At 40.7% G+C, this 20,290-nt stretch overlaps 1 long non-coding RNA gene across 2 annotated transcripts in view; it reads left to right on the top strand.

Annotated features, from left to right (window-relative positions):
• Positions 1-15,571, top strand: part of LOC133269024 (uncharacterized) — a 74,081-nt gene extending 58,510 nt beyond the window's left edge. For both annotated transcript variants that reach the window (XR_009743273.1, XR_009743271.1), the window contains exon 3: positions 15,444-15,571. This is a non-coding gene — a long non-coding RNA (uncharacterized LOC133269024). The remainder of the gene's footprint in view (positions 1-15,443) is intronic.
• Positions 15,572-20,290: the final 4,719 nt, after the last annotated feature.

Raw genomic sequence — 20,290 nt, 5'->3', positions numbered from 1 at the left:
TTTAATGGATGTCATTGTTCTCCACAACTGTTAAAACCAACTCTGAAGACTACAAAACAGTTCTGCATTGCCTAAGGCTTGAGGTAGTCACCACAGGTATGTACTTGAGACAGCTGGGAGAAGAAACACAGTTCACAGAAGCAGTCAATGCTATAAAGGATTGCCTGATACTTAACAGAATATAAATAGCTAAATTTTAGCTATCAGTAGTATGTGAGGATGATTGCTCAACTGATTATGAAATGCCATAACCTCTTAACCTCATGAATTGCTTCATAAAGACTCAATGTGGCATTGGTGGGGGAATGCTGTTTTCAGAAAATCTTTTTGCCGAGTATTTTTGTAGAGTGTGTGTTAAAAACCAAAATATTGACAAGTGTCACTGGAGTGAGGCAGAGTACCAAAAACCAATGCAGGAAATAAATACTTGGAAGATGATGGGAAATCTATTTGGGCCAATTTGCTTTTTATTTATGTTAGTAAATTTAGGGGTTAACTCCTATCAATGCTGCTATTAGAATTATAAAGACAGAAAACTAATGGGAGAGAAATGAACTGATTAAAGCTGTTATGACTGCTTTTCCTGATGCAGGAAGGTAAAAAACCAACAAGTTTTCCGGAACAAAAATAGAAATATGAAATTATGATATAAATTAAAATCCAGAGAAGACTGGCCAGAAAAATGCTAGGCTTAAATGAGCATTAAAAGAGCACCAGCTTGTTCCTGGAGCTCTCGTGCTATTTATTGCATGGTTTTTCTAATGAAAGGTGCCAGACTCGCTCTTCTTACTGTATAACAACGCACCAAGGGGTTCTGGATGGAATACAGGATGATACTAGGGCGTCTCAGAAGCAGAGGCAAAGCCAAATAATGCCATCTGGTAGCCAGGTTTTAGTGAGTAAATGCAAAAGCTGGTGGAAGGTTACGACAAGCACACCAAAGCTTAATAATGCAGGGACATTAATCCTTTCTCCCCTGCCTGATTACCCCAGCAGAAAGTCTGCACCAGCCTGTGCTCTGTAAATGATTCAATTTTCTTTTTTTTTTTCTTTTTTTTTTTTTTGCTGGCATGCTTGTGCAGCATTTTGCATGTTTTCAGCATTACTCAAATAATAAATTAACAACAAAATAGAAAAAAAATAAATCTGTTACTTCAAACTCTGTCTTCCCAAGGTACAATCTGCCTACAATTATTTTTATGCTGGCAAGCTGAACTCTGAAGCAAAAAAAAAAGGCATCTTCTCTGGGAAGGCACAGGTGTATAACCAGGTATAGATGGTATAAACACGTGTGGTTTTCCTCATGGTCACTTGGAGCTGCTCACTCCTCATGTCTACAGGATTATCAAAAAGTTCTACTGTCTTTGAACTCTAATATATTTGAAAGCCAGTGGAAAGGGATTCATACTTGCACATCCATGTTCCCAGGAAATGCTAACCAAGTAGTTTGAATTCCAGGATCCCTTATCATGCCCTTTTCTGGGTCACTCCCATCACCAAAGGTTCATCACAGCTTCAAGATCAGGGTGAAGATAGTTTGTGCAGATGCTCATCCTATTTTAAGGGCATTGTCTTGTACTTGACATAAAGGGTCAGGACAGGGTTTCCTTCCAAAGACACTGCAAAAGAACAAGATCTGTTTGACTCTGGTGCAAATAATACAGAATATTGTCTGTGATAAAGGATTGCTCCAAGCCATCCAAACCACCCAGGGTTGACCCTGAGCATATGGTACCTGTACTGCTATAGAAAGCCTGCTGTCCCTGCATTCAAGCCCATCTTGCTTCGTATGCACTGGCCACATGCCACTTGCCAAGCTGCCCCTCTGCTCTCAGCTGCCACTTGGCTGACAAATGCTGTCTCAGAGCTGCCCAAAGTGCACAGCACGTCAGGCAGAGACTAACCTGAGCTGAAAGGCAGGTGAGCTGGTCTGTGATTTGGGAAGAGTAAAAGCCGGTTTTAATTTGTACTGGGAATGAAAAAAAAACAAAACAAAACCAACAAAATCCATGCTGTGGGTTGAAGATCTGTTTTGGCCTCTCTTAATTAGCAGATAAAATGCAGATGGAAATCTAAATCCATAGTGGTTGGCTTTGAAACTGGCTGTGACCCATGCCAGGGAGAACTCTGCCAAGGGAGACGCCTGCATGTTGTTCTCCATCAAAGGCTGCTAGACCATCTTCATTAACGGCTGCTGGAGAAAGAGACTAAGCCCACAGGGGAACAACTACATTCCCAAGATTTACCCCTCTGGAGCATGAACCCAGCATGCACAAGAAATGCAGATCCCTAGCAGAGACATGACCTCGCTTTTTAAAAGGATCAAACTGTCCTTGCCCTAATGAACTCTTTGGTAGCTGTGGAGACATGAATGCTGGTGGACGGCTTGTGAGATCATGTAAGAGAGAACTGGGAAACAGGTCATGAACTGGTCAGTGTACATAGCTAGTGCCTATCTATAGCAAGCTTATTACCCTCACCTCTGCAGCCTGTAGAGCCTGTTATTTATATTAAATAAATATAAGTAACTCCCAGTATCCACAGAGCAACGGATATAGGCAATGGAGTAGTGATGTGCATACTAGGGTAGCCATATGTCCTTTAAATGTCCCTTCTGGCTTGCTGGGTAATGCCCTTATGAATACTTGTAATTAATGGTAAGAACTGAGGTGAATACTTCCTAGTGACTTTGGGTTTTGTTGGTTTTTTTTTGGTTTTTTTTTTTTTTGAGCTAGAACTTGTTTTCTAAAAAAGGAAAGGTGGATGTACCTGCCTGGAATACATGTGCTTGACTTGGGAATATGCAGCAGGCACAGCAAGCCAGGCAGTGCCCATCCCAAGGGCTTGGGGTCTGATTTTGGCATGTGGCTGTAAGCTGGCCCTTGCTTTGGCCACTCACCCTGAGGGTTCAGAGGGTTTGGCAGGGTTCAGGACTTGTGCTACTCTGCTCACAGGGTTCATGCATGGCATGTTGGGAAGTTTACCACCCAGGGCTAAAATTCTGCATACGAAGGCAAGACACTGGGAAAAGGGAACTCTGGAATATGAAACTCTAGCAATTTTGAACAAAGTATGCCCTTTCAGCCAGCAGCAAACTGAGCCAATGTCCATGGCCCAGTGCTTGTTAATTCAGTCCTCTGGGTTCAGCGAGCACAAAATAACTTTTTTTCTGCATCAGTCTGCCAACTTTATTTAAAGCAACCAGTACCCTTCCAGCTTCTTGCAAGTCATGGGTGTTGTTGGTTTAGAAGTCACTGGAAATGAGAACATCTTCAGCGTTCTTTATTGTAGGAGAAATTTTACAGAGAAGTGCCCAAGCAAGGCCAGGTTTGGACCTTGCAACTAACAGCTAGAATTGATCCATCTTTAGGGTAGCTACACCAGCTGCCATTAAAGGGCCAAGGGAAGTAAGATTGAAAACTCAGTTTGTTCACATGGAGCAGTGAGCTGAAGGCTGAATACAAGCTCAGATGTTGAACGCTGAGAAGCCTAAAGCAAGCTTTGGTTTAAAAAACCTTATGTCAGATTTCAGGAGGTGATACCATAGTGTTAGACTTGGAAATCATTGAACACTGACCAGAAACAGAGCAGTAACCTCTCTCAGAAAACATACATCATCAAATATTTCTGGCATTTTTATTGATAACCTGTAAATACAAATAAGCTTATTCTGGAGTGTCTGAAGGTACTTAGTAGGTGTTGACTTAGTTGTGCTCTAGAGGAACTGGCTGATGTAACTATCGCTCTCATAATGGAAAAATATTGTGATATTTTCAACCAACCTACATATTTCCATATCTGGGCACAGTTGCTGGAAATGCAATATCAAGCTATGAAAAGCCTCTCGTTTTCTGCCGGGATAGTGGAGTGACTCCTGCATGCATAAATTTCCTTAGCACATATTTTTTAATCCATGTAGCACAATATATGCAAATCTGCACAGCGAGGATGTCCTTCCTCCTATCTATACCTATATACTCGCCACACTAACTAATGTTCAAACCAGGAGTGCTCCTGCAGTGGCCTCTTTGTCAGTAGCTCTGCAGTGTAATACCCTGCAGATTCACAAAGATAAGTACAGCTTTCACCCTCTGTTATCCCTTTGGGCCTCTATCCAGCTTGCCGTGTCCTTTTGTTGACTGTTTCATCTGACTGTCTTAAACAAGTGTGACAGAGATTCCTGATGTTATTGCCCAGTGCCCTGGTCATATGTTGCTTTGAAAACACTGAAGCGAAAATTGGGTGGCTGAGATGCCTTTAGCTCAGCACAAACTCTGGAGCCCTCCAGTAAAATATTGCAGTGAATCTGAGGTGATGGGTGGAAAAAGGCAGCAAGGCTGGTGAGGGAAAAAATACACTATTTGTCATTTTAAACACGTCTTGGTTCATAATGGGAATTTGGATGGGAAGCACAGCTGGGAGGACAGAGAGAGAGAGAGAGATTTTTATTATGAAAATATGTGCTAATTGTGGCTCTAAGCAGGGGATGGAGGCTGGGACAGTATGTGATGGAGAAGTCACCTGCAGTGGAGGTGGGGAAGGAAGAGAAAAAGGGCAAAAGGATACTATATTTTTCATATATATTAATTGAAAATGTACCTATTTCTTCTCTAGTGACTGACCACCACCTAACCAGGCAACCTCAGATCACTGAGTAACTAAGATTCAGCACTGTTTCTGTTTCTGGCAGTAGCTTTTATGGATTGGTTCTAGCACCTGTTATTTAGACTTGTGTGAACAATTGTTTTCAGATAGAATGAAATGTTTCAGTTGACCCAAAACTGACATTTGGTTTCACTCAGTCCTCTAATAAACATATTCTTTCCCTTTCAGGCATCAATTTGTATTATGTTTGTGTTTGTTTAAAGCCAAGTAGTGGAAATGCAGAGCCATGATTGATACATACAAGAAATAAGAAAAAGTTTTCTTTCTTAGAAATGAAAAATTCAGGAATGTCCACATCACTCTCCCATGTTGTAAGAGAATTCTCTGAGCCTTTTACTTTCAGAGAAACTTTTAACTCCCAGGCTATGGTTGATTCTGAGCAGCAGGGTATCTGGCCATTTGTATTAAATGCCTGGCTATGTATTGGTATTGATGCTGATCAGGCACCCAGTTACTCCACAAGTTAGGTAAATGTCCAAATGCTTTTTCTCAATGGTTACAGTATAGCTCCTTCCCAGACAGAATAGCTTCATCAGGACAGCACCATAGCATGGTGTTAATTAATCTCAAACTATTTGGCAGACAGTTCAGGCAGCAACTCAGAGAGCATTATTTGAAATAATACACTAACTGAAGCTGGTCTGAGGGTTTTTGAGCCTTAATTGGTTTTTGTTAATACCATAAATGTGGGTCACTAACACAATGTTATCTGGGGGCCTCAGATGTGATCTTGTTGAGACGTACTGAAGGGCTTCTACCTCAAGTGCCAGGAGATAAATTTTGTTCTGCAGTAAACCGTATAAACTCTAATGGGCTCAGTACTTCTTCTGAAATAGTTAAGAGAAGCTCCACTGCTTCCAATTGCTGTTCCAGCTCCCTCTTAACCTAAACGGTTCAGCCCTGCTCCTCTGGAAATGGCTCTTGGGCCAGTGACCCTCAAGAGGAAATACAGCAGGATTGATTTTTTCATTTTGTTTCTTTTAAGTCTTGTGGACATCTAAAAAAGCAGAAGGGCTCATAATTCCCGTTCTGCTTTCACCTTTGAAAATCCTGCTGTGAGCCTAACTGGATTGCTTAGGTGTTATCTACTCCTAAAGCAATTATTTATGCAGCAAAGTGCCGAATGAGGAAAAGGCACATTAAAGAGCAGCTGAAAAGTAAAATTTGGGTTGCTACTCTCAGTTCCAAGAACCAAGAAGGAATTTTGGTGAGGTAGGGAAGGAAAAAAGTTACAGATATACAGACAGATTCTGAGCCCAAGTTTTCCTGACTCTCCTACTCAAAGAAGTTCTCATTTTCTGGTGCTTTATGTGAATTATCAGTAACCACAACTTGACTGTTCTATTCTGCTTACCCAGTAAGCCTACTTTAAGAGCCTCTGATGAGACTGGTAACACTACATATAAATCAAACTCTTCTCCAGCTCTTCTGACAATGTATGTCATGAAAACACAGCCAAAACATTTTTCCTAGGCACCACAAAAAATTCTGCTAATTTTCTTGTTCTTCACACCCAAAAGTTGGCCAGGAAGTGCTCTTGATAAGACCTAAACAGTGAGCTTCATTGAGCTCTGCAGTGAAAAAAAAGTTCCTAAGGGACCATGCATGAAGCAATATAGAGGGTGAGTCAATTAGAAAATCATCTGTGTCATGTGATGCAGGAAATTCTGTGGCTGGTATATATACTACAGTTTTCCCATAAATAGAAGTGAGGGAATTGTTGTTCTAAAACTTGAATGTGTAGCTAATTTGAGAGTGATCTCACAGAGGGCTGTTGCGGAGTTCCTATTTGTTATTATTTGGTGATTAAGCATAGCTTGTACGTCTGAAACTCTTTGTCTATTCATTCCACTTTTAGACTTGCAGCACCAGATGCCATACCAATTCGCAACAGATGATTCAAGCAGAGAATTCTGTCTATTTTGGGGATTTGTTAAGGCTTCCTCAGCCTTCATAATTCTGCTCGTTAATTCCTTAACTGCTGTCATAAATCTTGTATTTTGATAACTCACTCATTAGCCCAGACAAGTGACATGCATCCTTTGGTAGATCTCGGGACCCATCTTCTAAATAACAGACAGAAAGCAACAAAATATCTGGCTTCTTTCCTGGAAATTTAAGTCTAATACATCCCTACTTTGCTTTTCACTGCCCAGAACAACAACAAGAAAATTTTGATGTCTGGATCTCCTAGGCTTAGTTCTTTTTTTTCCTTTCATTTCACTTAATGAGAGTTACTGTTTTTCCAGTGAATACAGAATCATTAATCATACATTGTATCTTCAAACAAAATCCACAGATGCTTTTCTTATTCTAAAGGAAGCCCCTCCCTCCTCCTCTGAAGTCCCGTGTTTCACAAAAGGTTTCCCATTACTTGGAGACTAACTCGTGACTGGAAATCTGTGTCTTCAAAGGCCATGGATTCAACAAAATAAATAATGAGACTTCCACCAGCTGTTTAAGTTAAAAGTGATGTAACTATTGAGATTTGTGCTTCCATACACACAAACAAGATAGCAATGGTCAGGAAGGAATTTTTCTTAAGTACCAAATTATTTGACGTGCTTAAATAAGAATTTTTAGTCAAGAAAAGACATACAAAAAATATTTTCCAGCATCATTAAATGTTAAAAGTTTGATTTTTGGTGTATAATCTGTAGCAGATATTCAGAAACTGGTAGGAATTTATGAGGTTATTTAATTTTGAATTGTAATACGTGTATGATGAGAATATGATTAACTGGGAATAGCATCAGTAAAGGCCAGCTCTTTTAAAGTATTGGAAAGCAAGTGCTAACCTATTTGTCTACTACCTTGCAATCAGAATTTCAGCAGCAAAACTGACAAAACTTTTTGTGGAATTTTGGTATTACAATGAGCTTATTTTTCTGATATCTCTTTGGAGAGTAAACAAACATAGGATTCCATAAGTCCTTACATCCTGAAAATCTTCCAAAATCTCAAAGTCATTGTGCAAAAGGGCTGATTTAAAAGGGGCAGACAATGAGCAAGGCCTTCATTGTCAGGCTGCGAGTGAACAAGTTATTTGTGCGCTGTCAGTTATATGCTACTGTCAGATTTTTCGTTCAGTGTGAAAAGAGCGTGATTTGATTTGGACAGCCGGACTAGGCTGCAGCCATATTGTTTTTTCCACTGATGTTAATGTATGTAGCTAAATGATTGCTATAGCACAGAAATTTCTGATTATGACAAGGCTTAGAATGAAATTATATGAGATATTCCCCAAAAAGTGCTGAGGGTGCCTTTTGAGGGCTTACAAAGCAGGTATCAAGTGCTGTAGATGTACGCACATCACAGTGATCCACTTGGAAATCCAAGTCTTGATAATAAAAGTCCATCGTTTACACTTTTAGGTCAAGTGGAAGTACTGCTGACCAAAATGGGGAACAGTCTGTTTTCTCAATAGAAATTATATGACCCTCCTGCCTTTTTAAGTCTTCTATGTCTCAGATTGTATGATTGACAAAATAATGGCAGCTGCATCTTTTCTAATTTCTTATCGGAATGCAGCTAAAGCTATACAGAAGGACAAACAGCCAGGGTTGAGGGGAGCTGGGAAGAGAGAGAGTTTGCATGGGTCAGGGAAACAAGCAGTGCAAAAGCTTCCTGGAAACATCTAACTAAAATATAATTACTAAAACAGCTTTGAAAAGAGGGAGTTAAATTACTGAGTGTGGCTATGATCATTTTCCTACTTTAAATTATTCCAGCATAAATGAAATGAAATAGGTCCTGGACTCCGGTAATTAACTACCCTACTCATGGGTGATCACAATATGTGCCATGTAAGATCCCTGCAAAAGCAGAGTTTATACACCTACAAATGACATGTGTGCATATTAAAACCATTTTTGCAGTTTACAAGAGTAGCGAAGTCCTTTGATAGCTAACCAAGAAAATTATAGTGGGGGGTGGGGGCGTGGGGGAGGAAATTCTGCATTCGCTTAGAAGTAATGAATTAGACAACATTTCCCTTGAATTAGCTCATTTTAAAAGAGAACAAACGGTTTGTCCTGCTGGGTAGCTTTCAGCAGGGATGCCCTGCCTGCCTTACTTCAGATCTGCAATATTATGTGCTTTCAATTAGTGGTAGCACTTGCAAAACTAGTAACACAGAAATTTTGGCATGAAATCTGACTCCAAGGCGGTGAAGGGTACTTAAGACCTACTTGGGGATGGGTGGGGGAATGCAGCATATTTGAAACAGTGTTGATCATTTGTCATAATGGTATCACTTCTAAAAACCTCACTGCATTTTCATACACTTGGCTTTTAATTTCTTCTTTGCTTCCTTGTTTAGAATTTACTTTCCATTTACCTAGGGTCCCTATTTCCTATCTCTTTTGTCACCTGGCTACTTATTAAACCTACAGTTAAGTTTTCTTCAGGCTTTTAGGGAAGCCAAGTGTCCTAGCTAAACATGCTCAAAATACTGCAGTATTAAAATGCTTAACATTTAGTCCTCTTCATCTTCGAAGTCCTTTGCAAACACTAGTTACAACAGAACAATCCAGCATTGTCGGGGACTGAATTGTTCAGTCCATTGTCCCATTAAAGTTATGAAGCAATTATTAAAACACCCTTTTAAGGCAAATGTTAGTTCTTTTAACTTTGCAGTCAGCAAAAGCTGACTTCTGTTGCTATTCCACATCAATGTAAGTGCCTCTTGTAATACGTCTGCTGGCAGAAAAAAGCCTGTGCATGTTTCAATGAAGTTCCCCAGTCCTACTTATCCTAGATATCTTGATAGGCAGGTGACATTTTGATGAGCGAAATAACAAATGTCACTGCTGTGGTGACAGACATATACAATATTCCAAATATCCACTGAAAAAAGAAGTGTTTAATATAGGAATGAAAGAGGCAACTGCTTGACGGGATTTGAACATGCATAACTATAATATTTTTAGCAATGAAGTCAATAATTTGTCTCGCTATCACATCTATCATGGTGCTATAGTAATTTTTACCAAGACTTTCCTATATGCTGTTCTAGTATGTTGATTGTCAACAGTGCTATTGAAAGGATACTACAGCAGATATGAGAACTTTTTTTTTCCCCAAGAGTTGCATTCCTCATCTCAGCTAAAGGACTTAGATTGGTTTGGGTGGTGCTGAAGGTTGGAAAGCAGAAAGGACATTGCACATTGCCACCATGTTTTTTTAGCCTATTGCTGGTAATGAGACCTTATAAAAAAATCTTGCTTTAAAATCCCCACAAATTTGACAATGTTTTGATAATTTTGGGTGTTCTCCAGCTGAAACAAAATCTAGGGATTGCAAATGGAAGTGGAGTGAAAGTGTGGAAAATGTTGCTCATGTCGAATCCTGCAGTATTCATCTGCTGAGTTATTCATGTGTCTGATCAACAGCATTTGTTTTTATCAGTGCCTAACTCAACCTTGCTTGCACTGCCACTTAGTCTCATTTTCACTTGCTCTAGAAGCAGCGACCTGATCTAAGGAGCTGAGAAGGGAGCAAAAGCATGGGATGTGGTTAGATGTTCTCTTTCTGATCACTTAAAAAAATGAGCATATGAAGAAGCAGTTAGGCCACTGCGATCAAACTCATATGCAGTGTAGTTCAGTGATTTTGAGCTAGAATACCAAGTTTCCCATACACTTCTTCAAAGTCTCTGCAATGGGTGCGTCTTATTTAGGTAACAGACTGTCTTTTTGCATGACAGGTAACCTACAATGCTCCACAACCATACAAGCAGGCTTTTCCCAATTTCATTCAGACTGCTTAAAAGCTTTATTGCAATTCTGGAGATAAAGATGATCACATTTCACTGACTTAAGAGAGTAGGTTTAATGCACTGTGTCATTTTCCTCCATCCTGATGGGCCTTTTTCATGTGTGTGATTAATACGTGTATTAATGCTAATAAAACACGGAGTTTCCCAGATGTCGACGTGGCCCCTTAATCCTTCCCTGTTCTGCTGGGGATAATCATTTTTACAACATGAGATCACTTGCACCAGTAAAGTGCATTTTAACACCTTTTGCTGTTATCTATATGAACTGATGATCCTAACAGAATCCCAGCAGCGCATTTAAACTTTTATTTCTTAGGTTAATCAGGCTAAAAGACAGTCAACAAAGTTTTCCAAAGGGGCTTTCTTTGCATTAAAAAGAAAAAATAAATAAATAGATGCTACTAGGATTGTTCGTCACCAGAAATTTTACCCATTGAGAAAAGAAAGGCAGCAACACTATAAAAAGAAAGGGTGTTTTTGTCTAGGGGACAGCATGGCATACAAGGGGAAAAAAAAAGAAAGAAATATTTTCTGAACAAAGTAGTCAGGCCAGTCCCCCTATTTTTTTGATCTTTAATCCCTTCTCTCCCAAGTAGAATGGCAAAGGAGCCCTTCTCTCTTTCTAATAAATAGCTAGCAAAGGAAGGCATTCAATGCTGTGTCCCTTTGATCAGCACAAATCTGTCAGCTCCTGCAGCTTTTTTTTCTAGCTGCTCTTGTTCCTGGTTAAAAGTGGAAGTAATAACCCCTGAAAGAAATACCCTAGGTGTCCTGCAAATCATCAATCCTATTTTTTTCCTTGTTTTTCAGTGGCCCACCCTCCTGGCCTGAGCAGCCTCCTTACTAACACCCCTCTTCCTCTTTCCACCCTTTTTCCAGAATACCAGTTTCATTTGATACGCAGTTCAGTGTGCCAGTCTGACCTACTGGGACCTTGCTGTCTGAGACTCTACCACTCTGCAGACAGGGGAAACCTTCCTTCTAGCAGCAAACAATGTTTACTCCCATACATTTGTCTTCCTGTAACAGAATTAAAAAATACTTCATAGACACAGGAAACGGATTTTAGGAAGTTACCTTTTAATAATTTATAATGCAGCCCTTACTTTAAAAGCAGCACAATGCAAACAACAAATAAAATATGGGTTGTGCTTGACCAAGTGCCTGAGAGCCTGTTTTGCTCCAGTCTTCAGGCTGCTGCAGTTTAGACAACATCATTGCATCTCCACAATAAACAGTTTGCAAATATTGCTGCTTTCAGTCAGGTCACTCCATGCATTTTAAAGCAGGCTCCTTGTTTACTGCTCGGGTTATCTGCAATCTGCATTTCTTCTCCTCACAGTGTCAGCACCTGATCCACAGTTTGCAAATATTATGCAGTGGAAATAATTCACAAAGGCAAACAATTACAATCGAGTGTAGAACATGAGCCTGACTGGTAATGGGAGAGCAGGGCAGAGGCTGTGGTGTCTGCGTGTGTGTGTGTGTATAAAGGGTTGGAGGGGGGAGGAATGGGAGAGTGAGGAAAAGCGACTGTATAAAAGATTATTATTCCTAGACAATGTCATATCCTTAGTGATGTGTAATGATATTTAAATACCTTTCCATTTCCCCCTGGTGATGGCTGCGCTGGGTGCGTTCTGTGTGCCTACAGGGGTATGTTTTTCACAAATCGGGATGGAGTGAATGCCGTTCGTTGTTCTGGCTGCAAAATGTCAAACTGCAGTGGAAAGAAATACAGCATTGCAGTGGTGGTGCACTGAGGCCCCCGGTAGGAAAGCAGGAGCTATTAAGTGGAAAATTCCTGCAGAGGACGTGTTTCCATTTCTAATGCGAAGAAAGAGGGTGTTGTTTAGGCTGGCAGGTCTGCGGAAAATACAGAAAACACAGGGAAGATGAGAAAATGACCTCATTGAACTCTGAGAACTTAAGCAAACAAACAGCTTCAGCCAACACACTACATTCTTGCAGTGCTTCTGCCCAAACAACAAATTGACCTGTAAGTTATATAATCACCCACAAGCCCCCTGCCCCATGTATGTGTGAGGAGGGAGAAGGGGTCTTTCCCTGCAGGAAAAGCTGAGGAGGAGGGGGATAAACAGTAAAACCTACAGCATTAGGAAGGACTATATGGGGGTGAGCTGCCTGTCCCCCTACCCCACAGCCTTCCCACCCCAAATGCAGTACTCACATGAGGTTCAGGTTTAATCGTGCTCTGAATACCAGCAGAATGATGGCACTAGTTGTTTGTTACAGTATGAACTATTTCAGTACAGCATAAATTTTCCATTTCAAAGGATCCTGAATGCCTGCAGGGAAGGTACTAGGTTTTGTGAGCAGAGGGTGGCCTCTGTAAAAGTTGGTGGGGGTTTCAGTTTAGGGATGGTTAAAACTCCATTCTTTGACCCTAGCTGGGGGGGGGGGGACGGGACGACTAAGGGGAGCATGTTTAGGGTCTTGATTTCCCCTTATAGAGGCCTCCTGCTGTGTTGACTTGGACAGCCTGAGTTACCATTTTATATCAACTGAACAAATCCTAGTTTAAAAATGCAGGGGCTAACCAAAGACCGTGGGTTCTGTGGCTGCTGTTGTTCTGCCAGCTATGGCCTGGCAGAAAAGGAAAATGTATGCCAGCAACCCCAGGCTCTGCCTGTGCTGAAAGGTTTGATACTTTTGAGGAATGCTTGCCTCAGTGTATTTCCAATAACTAATTAATTGAGCATGGTAGACAGAAAGCTATTAATTGGCAGAACAGCAGATAAACGATAATTCGTAGTTCACAATGATATTACTTACAAATAAGAAAAGGGTTTTTCTGCTAACTTATAGTGTATTTGTTGTGGGAGCCTGTTCTCTGCTACCCTGTGATTCCAATGTGAGCTTTTAACAGATAGGGCTTTCTTTTTTTTCTTGTTTACACTGTTAATATCCTGTTGTCTCCCAGTTGCAGATGATTTATGCACAACCAAAACCTGCTTTAGCATCCAGTGTTCTGCATGGACTTTGCCTGTGATAGGCATGTTAGTTTTGACAGGTCATTGCAACTTTTAAGACTGATTTGTGCTTTAAGAAGAGGTATAACTGTAAGCAGATAAAGTGATTTGAATGTAAGTCTTTGAAGCACATGCATAGGAATGGACAAGGTTCACATAGTCACAAACTGCAGACGTTCAGGTTTTATGTAAGCTGCTGTTTATATGTAGTGGTTTGATCCACTCTGAATTAGGGACCACTAGGCATGAATGCCTTGAGGTATAATTCAGAAAACCCCAGCAGCCGTAAGGAGTTGACTAGGTTCAGTGCTCAGCTGCCCTAGCCAAAACATTTTAGAGCAAGATAAAGTGAACTAAAGATGGGTGCTGAGGAGAAAATAAGACTATCCCAAACTCGATCCAAAAATGCAAACCTTGCTCCTTGCAGGGTTTGCAAATGGTGATTAAATTACTTTTTTGTTTGTTTTTTTTCCAGTTTGAGATTTTCCTGAATATCTGGAACACAAGGCAAAAAAAGACAGAAGTACACAGAATTACACACGACAAAAAACTACATGCAAGACTTTCAGCATTATTGTGTAGGTATAGTTTACATTATTTGGACAAAGATTGAGAAAGGTAGCTAAAGATTGGGTCTTGTGGGTAAATCAAACTGAAATTCTCTCATAGCTGTTAAGTATTGCTTTTCAAGACTCCACTTGCCACTGATTTCAGATATGGAGGAGATATTTTTGTAGTAATACAAAGAGGAAATAAATCTGATCTGTGTAGCTAAGATCTGAAAACCAATCTGGCCAGAATCCAGCGCCATTTCAGTTTAACGCTAAATGCCTGCACCCTCTGCAGGACAATGCCAAAAGACATTCAAGAGCTCCACAGCGTTGTGTTATTCCCTTTCTGGGAATGTTTAACCAGGGCAAACTATATAGTGCAGCATTTCTGCATGATGCCATGGATTCTGTTTCTCTTTTCCTTGTGCTGTGTAACTGAGGGGCACTGTAAGGGGCGCATAACTTACAGACGAGAACAGCTTTCTTCTCCACACTCTGACAGGAAATAAAAGGCTCCCAAAAATCTCAAGAGAAAAACAAACTTTGAGAATGACAAAAAGAAGCACTGCCAAAACAAAAGTTTCCAGCACCTAATAAAAGGAAAAAGGGAGATTTTTTTGCTCATCTTTACCTTGTGGCTGGGAATGGCAAGAAAAAGAAAGACCTAAGGAGTGCCTTCTTTATCATTAGGGCTCTGGAGTTTAGCACCCATTGCAGGATTAACTCTTCTGAGGATCGCAGGCCTTTGGTTACACTTGCCCTCTGCTTTTTGTAGGCTCTTTGTCTTTTCACAGTGGACTTGGGTCATATCAGAGATTCTGGTTTGCATTTAGTTTAGAAGACTTTAGATATCTGAAGAGACTTCTGAGAGACTATTTTAAATAAAAACTTAGATAAATTTGCATGATGAAATACAAACCTGAGCCAAGGAAACTGCAGGCAAGCCACGTTCAGCTCCTGTCAATGCACCTCAGTCCAGCCCTGCCTTACACATTCAGAAGTGTGCAGAAATGTCTGGAGGAGTGCAGGAGTTTCATGAAGCACAAAAATAGGTAATAGAATAAATCAATAAATTAATGCTTTGAGAATTGCTCTTCTTTGTATCACAGCATCAAAAGACATATAGTAAAAGAGCCACAGAAATCATTGATCAAGATTTGTCTTTTATTTCTTTGTTATTTTATTTTAAATAATCACATTAACCACAGTTGGGAAATGTGAGCTCTCAGTATGCCCAAGCTAGATTCAGCACTGCCCTCTTGTTCTGACCGTAATGGAAATAGGATACTTGGCCTCTGATTACTGATGGAAGCACTGAATGCCAAGGATTGTACTATCACTGGTCATATGGGTCTGGTATCCTACCTTCTATGAGTCTAAGGTCTTGAAAGAAGTTTTGAAATCATTGCCTGTAGGAAACCTGAGTGTGAATCAGTCTCCCTCCTTGTTTGGCAGGTCAGATGCCTCCCAGTTTGGACAACTGGAGGATGAGGACCCCAGGACATGCTGAAGAGTAAGTAAGTTTGCTGTTTTATCGGGATGCAGAAAGCAAGCCTGTAGGTCAGTATTTTCATACTGAGGCAGGAACAAAAAAGAAAACTTCACAGTAGAGTGTATTTATAAGGCTTTCATGGATAACATGTATAATCTACCCTAGCACTGACAAGATGGAGACCTTTTCTATTTATCTGTCTTGGGAGCCATAGATGTAGGTCCTGCCTAGAAGCCACAGAAGGCAACATAAATCATCAGGTGTTTAGAAACCATGTCTTGGGAAAGCACTGGGCTTTCAAGTGCTTGAGGGGCATCTGCGAAGATGATCTGTGTTTTCCATGTCCACCGGAACAAGAATTGGCTCAAATGTCGTTAAGACAGAATTATCTTGGACTGTATTAAAAACATTATGTTGAGTGATGGGAGGAGGTGCAAGTACAAAATGGAAAGCATTCCCCTGAATGCAGATCCTTCCACATGCCAGAAGAAATATATAAATCAGTCAAAGTGTGATTCAGTTTATACTTGGATAAAAGTTTGACTCAGCATGGTGTTGAGTGCTGCTTGGGTGGTTTTGACTCAACTGGGTACTGGCAGCTGCTCATGAAAAAAGCATGGTGATAGAATAGGTGCGGTGTTTGAGAATGATAGCATAATGGAAGGCTTTGAGAGGGTTTGGATCTTCTTGTTGTTCCCAGCTTCTTGAAAGATCTGTCGCAATTGGCTTCTACAGGTATATATAGATATGTATTTTCCTTATATCAATTGATCCAGCAACGAGGAGCACTTGATTAGACTTTCTGCAGGCTGATCTGTTTGCAGTGCAAGAGCATAGCCATTAAAATGAAAACAAGGCTAAAATCTGCCTTCTCTGTTGAAAGTTTCAACAGCGCTTTCTCCAGTTTTACACCTGTGAAGCTCAGTTAAATCGCACATGAGGCAAGACAATACAGATGCTAAAAAAATCTGAGGCAGGATCAATCAACCTGATGATTTCTCATACCTAAGTATCAAGGAGAAGTCCTTGGAGATCATTAATTTCTATAATGTTCATTACTAAAAGAAGTCTATGGGGTTTAGGGAGAAGCTATAAGGGAGTATTTTAATATACTCCTTTTTCTGCCTTTGGTTGTGATTCACGTAAGTAATGAGTTGTCCTGAGTTCAGCAGTAGCAGTCATTTTTCTGTCTTGGTGGCTGGTGCAGTGCTGTGGTTTTGACTTTCAGCATGGGAGCAATGCTGATAACACCGATGTTTTTAATCGTCGCTAAGTAACATTTACTTTGAAAAAGGACTTTGTGAACCTCATGCTCTGCCAGGGAGGAGGGAAGCCGGGAGGAAGCAGAAACAGGACACCTGACCCAAACTAGCCAAAGAGGTATTCCATACCACAGCACGTCATGGCCAGCATATAAACTGTGGGCAATTACCCGGAAGGGTTAGATCACTGCTCACTTTGTGCTGTGTATTGGTCAGTGGGTGGTGAGCGGTTGTATTCTCTTCCCATGTTATTTCTCTTATCATTATTATTATTGGTGGCAGCAGTAGTGATTTGTGTTGAAGCTTTGTTATTGGACTGTTCTTATCTCAACCCATGGGATTTATATTCTTTCGATTCTCCTCCCCATCCCTCTGGGAGTGTGGGGAAGAAGGAGGGGGGAAGTGAGTGAGTGGCTGCATGGTTCTGGGTTGCTGGCTGGGCTTAAACCGTGACATGAGTATGATGCTAAACTTGCTCTATCCAGCATGGTGGGAATGTTACCTAGTGTCACTAACAAGTATTTAGTCTGATTCAGTGCCATAAGCCCCCCACCACATAGAAGCTAATTGTGAGGATTAGGGCGCACCAAGGCACTCAAGCTCCAGTCCCGTGGGTCTGGGGAGAAACAACACATTTAAACATTCCAGCTATAGTTCCCTTGGCAACGTACATAACAACAACTCAGTGAAACTATGGGTTTCTCTTTTCTTAACCCTTCAGGATATTGACTGAATGAATACTTCCTTGAGGAAACAGTTCAGTCAACCAGATACACTCAAACACTCTTTAATCCAGCAGGCCTTTCTCCTTACAAAAACAACAGCAGTTGAATTCCATGTCAAACTGGTCTCCTCCCCTAGCATTAAAGGGTTTAATTTGAATACACACATATACCATTAGCAAATACTTCATAGAAGCCTGTATGAAAAAAAAAAAAAAGACAGTAAAAAAACAATCCCAAAATGTCAATATTTCTTCTTATTATAAAGTTCCTGTAGACAGAGGACATAGAGAAAAATACACAAGAAATTATATAAAGCACATAAGTACTCATAAGAAACAAAACAATACTGTGTTTGTGTGGATTATAGAACACAATATTGTTCCTGCCAGTTATAGCAATAATAATGTCTATAGCAACTTTATAATGATTCCTATGGGAATTTAAAATAATTCATTAGTATTAATACTTTGAAATAGTAAGATTTATACTGTCTTTGTGAAATACATGAGATCTGCCTCTGGGTTTATTCCACTGCCCAATGAACTTCTTGTGACGCTACACACATCTGCTCTTAGCAGTGGCTGTTCCTATCACACAGAAGTTTGGAAGAGGAACTTCGAGCTGAATGCATGTGCAGGTTGGTGTAAGTCACCAGATCTCACCTGCACCTCACAACTGGTGTACGTTTCAGGTTGTCATTGCTAGATAGGATTAATGAACATGCTGACAAGGCCTCAGTTTATAGCTGCAACACCAATGATATTTTGTAGTTTTAATACAGTGGTCTGTCCCCTATTGTATTAATCAAAAGTTTAAGTTTGTGAAAGCAGGGAAAACCTTTACCCTAGGGACTTTAACCTAAGGGTGGGATCATAAGCGATGCATAGTGAGAGAACTTACCTTGCTTCCTCAGCATGCAAGAAGTGAGTGATCTAGCTTTTTAGAAAAGCAAGAGAAACCATCAATATCTGTGATAAACCTAGAACTATTCCTTGGCTACAGAACACTGATGCACACTTACTTATACAACGGAAGAGACTGAAGCTACAGACCTAAATCAAGGATCAAACAGATGTGGGTGCATTCTACAGCAATTACAGTTCATAACCCAGCTTTATCCCCTTTTCTCTCTGTAAATTTTAATTTTTGTTATTTTCAAAAGGAGCCTTCATGACTTTTGCTTAGATCTTCCGTCCCACGATGGTGAGGCACCTTGTCACACTTTGTAGCTTCAAGCACATACAAGGAAGAATAAGTACACCTGCAGAATTGTTGGCTCTTTAGCCTTGAGTATCTATCACTCTAGCATTGCACTCCATTGTCATTTTCTTCTCTGCAGCAGCTCCTATGTAAATCTGTGGGAAGCAAAAGCCCCCTCCCCCAGCCTTAGCTCACAACAGGCTGTTAAAGGTTATGCAGCGTCCTCTCTAACACATGGTTGCCAGAGTATCCTTGTTCCCTAGCCAACTACTATACTGAGGCTTTACTGGCAGCCATCCAGCTGTGCTTTATTTGGGAACCTCTGCAGAAGTAAAGGATGTGTTTTCCCAATTTACTGGAGAAATAAGTCAATTTGTTGCTAGTCTGCTGAAGATCCTAAGCATTTGGGGAAGCAGTAACTTTTCACAGAGGACTGTAAGACAGACAGCCTCTCTTTTCCATATTCTCTACAAACCGGAATTTAAATCTTACTGCAGAGAGCTTGGATTTTGCACTAACCCACCTAGTGTGGATGCTAGAAACAAACATCAGTGTAGCACTGTGCCCAGACCAGCACAGGCACAGAGCCACACATGGTGATACTTCCTGCAACTGGGCTGGTAACTCTTAGGTTTTTACTGTGTGATGTGGTGGTACCGTCATGCTTGGGAGGCAAGAGGGTGTCTTGGCACGTGCTGCTGCTTCTACATATTCCATTTAATCATTTTACAGCACCGCAACAACACAAATCCCAGCTAACATTGCTTTTAATGTCAAGTTTCCTTGGGCCAATTGCATTTAAGGTGGAAGGAGTATGATGACCCCAGATACCTATGAAAGGGCCTTGCTTGCCATTTACAGTTAGTGTTGGTGACACCCAAAGGTGTAGCAGTGCTATGGCTGATCCCAGGCTGGACTTCAGCCCAGCAGCTTGAATGGGCTTTGGTTACAGAAGCTGATGGCAGGATACATGGTGGCAGCAGCAGGTACAAACTGTTGCCATTGCAGTAGTACATGTCCTGGAGGAGCCCAGGGCCGGTAACCCAGCTCAATGAAAAACCAGAGGGAGGGTCATGCCAAGAGGGCAGCTTGACAGGTTTTTACTGCTCATGCCGTGATTCTTCTGTCCTGTAAAGTCTCCAGGGCGTCACTGTTCTTGAATTTCTCATTGGTAGAACAATTAATGAAGTGCATTTGTGCTCTTAGTGTCGTCTTGTTGTAACTTTATAGTAGCATTTATGAACTAAGTGCCAGATAAAGAAAGGAGGGGGGCATCATGGTGGAGATAAGATTTACTGAGTTGTATATTTCTGCTGTCCCCAAAGCAGAACAGAGTTCCACACACTAAGGAAAGGATAATTTATACTGAAAAGATCAATAGAAGGTAAACACTGCCATCACTTCACCTGTCACTCATACACCTAACAACTGCTGCCTATATGTCTGAGAATTAATCCAACCCAAACAACACATACCCTGTAATAGGCAAGTTGAACAGGCAAGGAAATTTTCTTTTCAGTGTCTTTATTTTGAAAAGTAAAGAAATAATACAGCCTTATGTTTAAGACCAGGTAAGCTGCATAGATTCAAGTTTTGGAGGTCTCTCTATAACTTTAGACAATT

Source organism: Pezoporus flaviventris, unplaced genomic scaffold, assembly GCF_033815535.1.
Source record: "Pezoporus flaviventris isolate CSIRO_AGI_PZ_B2104156 unplaced genomic scaffold, CSIRO_AGI_Pfla_v1 ptg000013l, whole genome shotgun sequence".
Classification (NCBI taxonomy): domain Eukaryota; kingdom Metazoa; phylum Chordata; class Aves; order Psittaciformes; family Psittacidae; genus Pezoporus; species Pezoporus flaviventris.
Note: the sequence above shows the minus strand (reverse complement) of the source record. Positions and strands in the feature narration are given on the sequence as shown.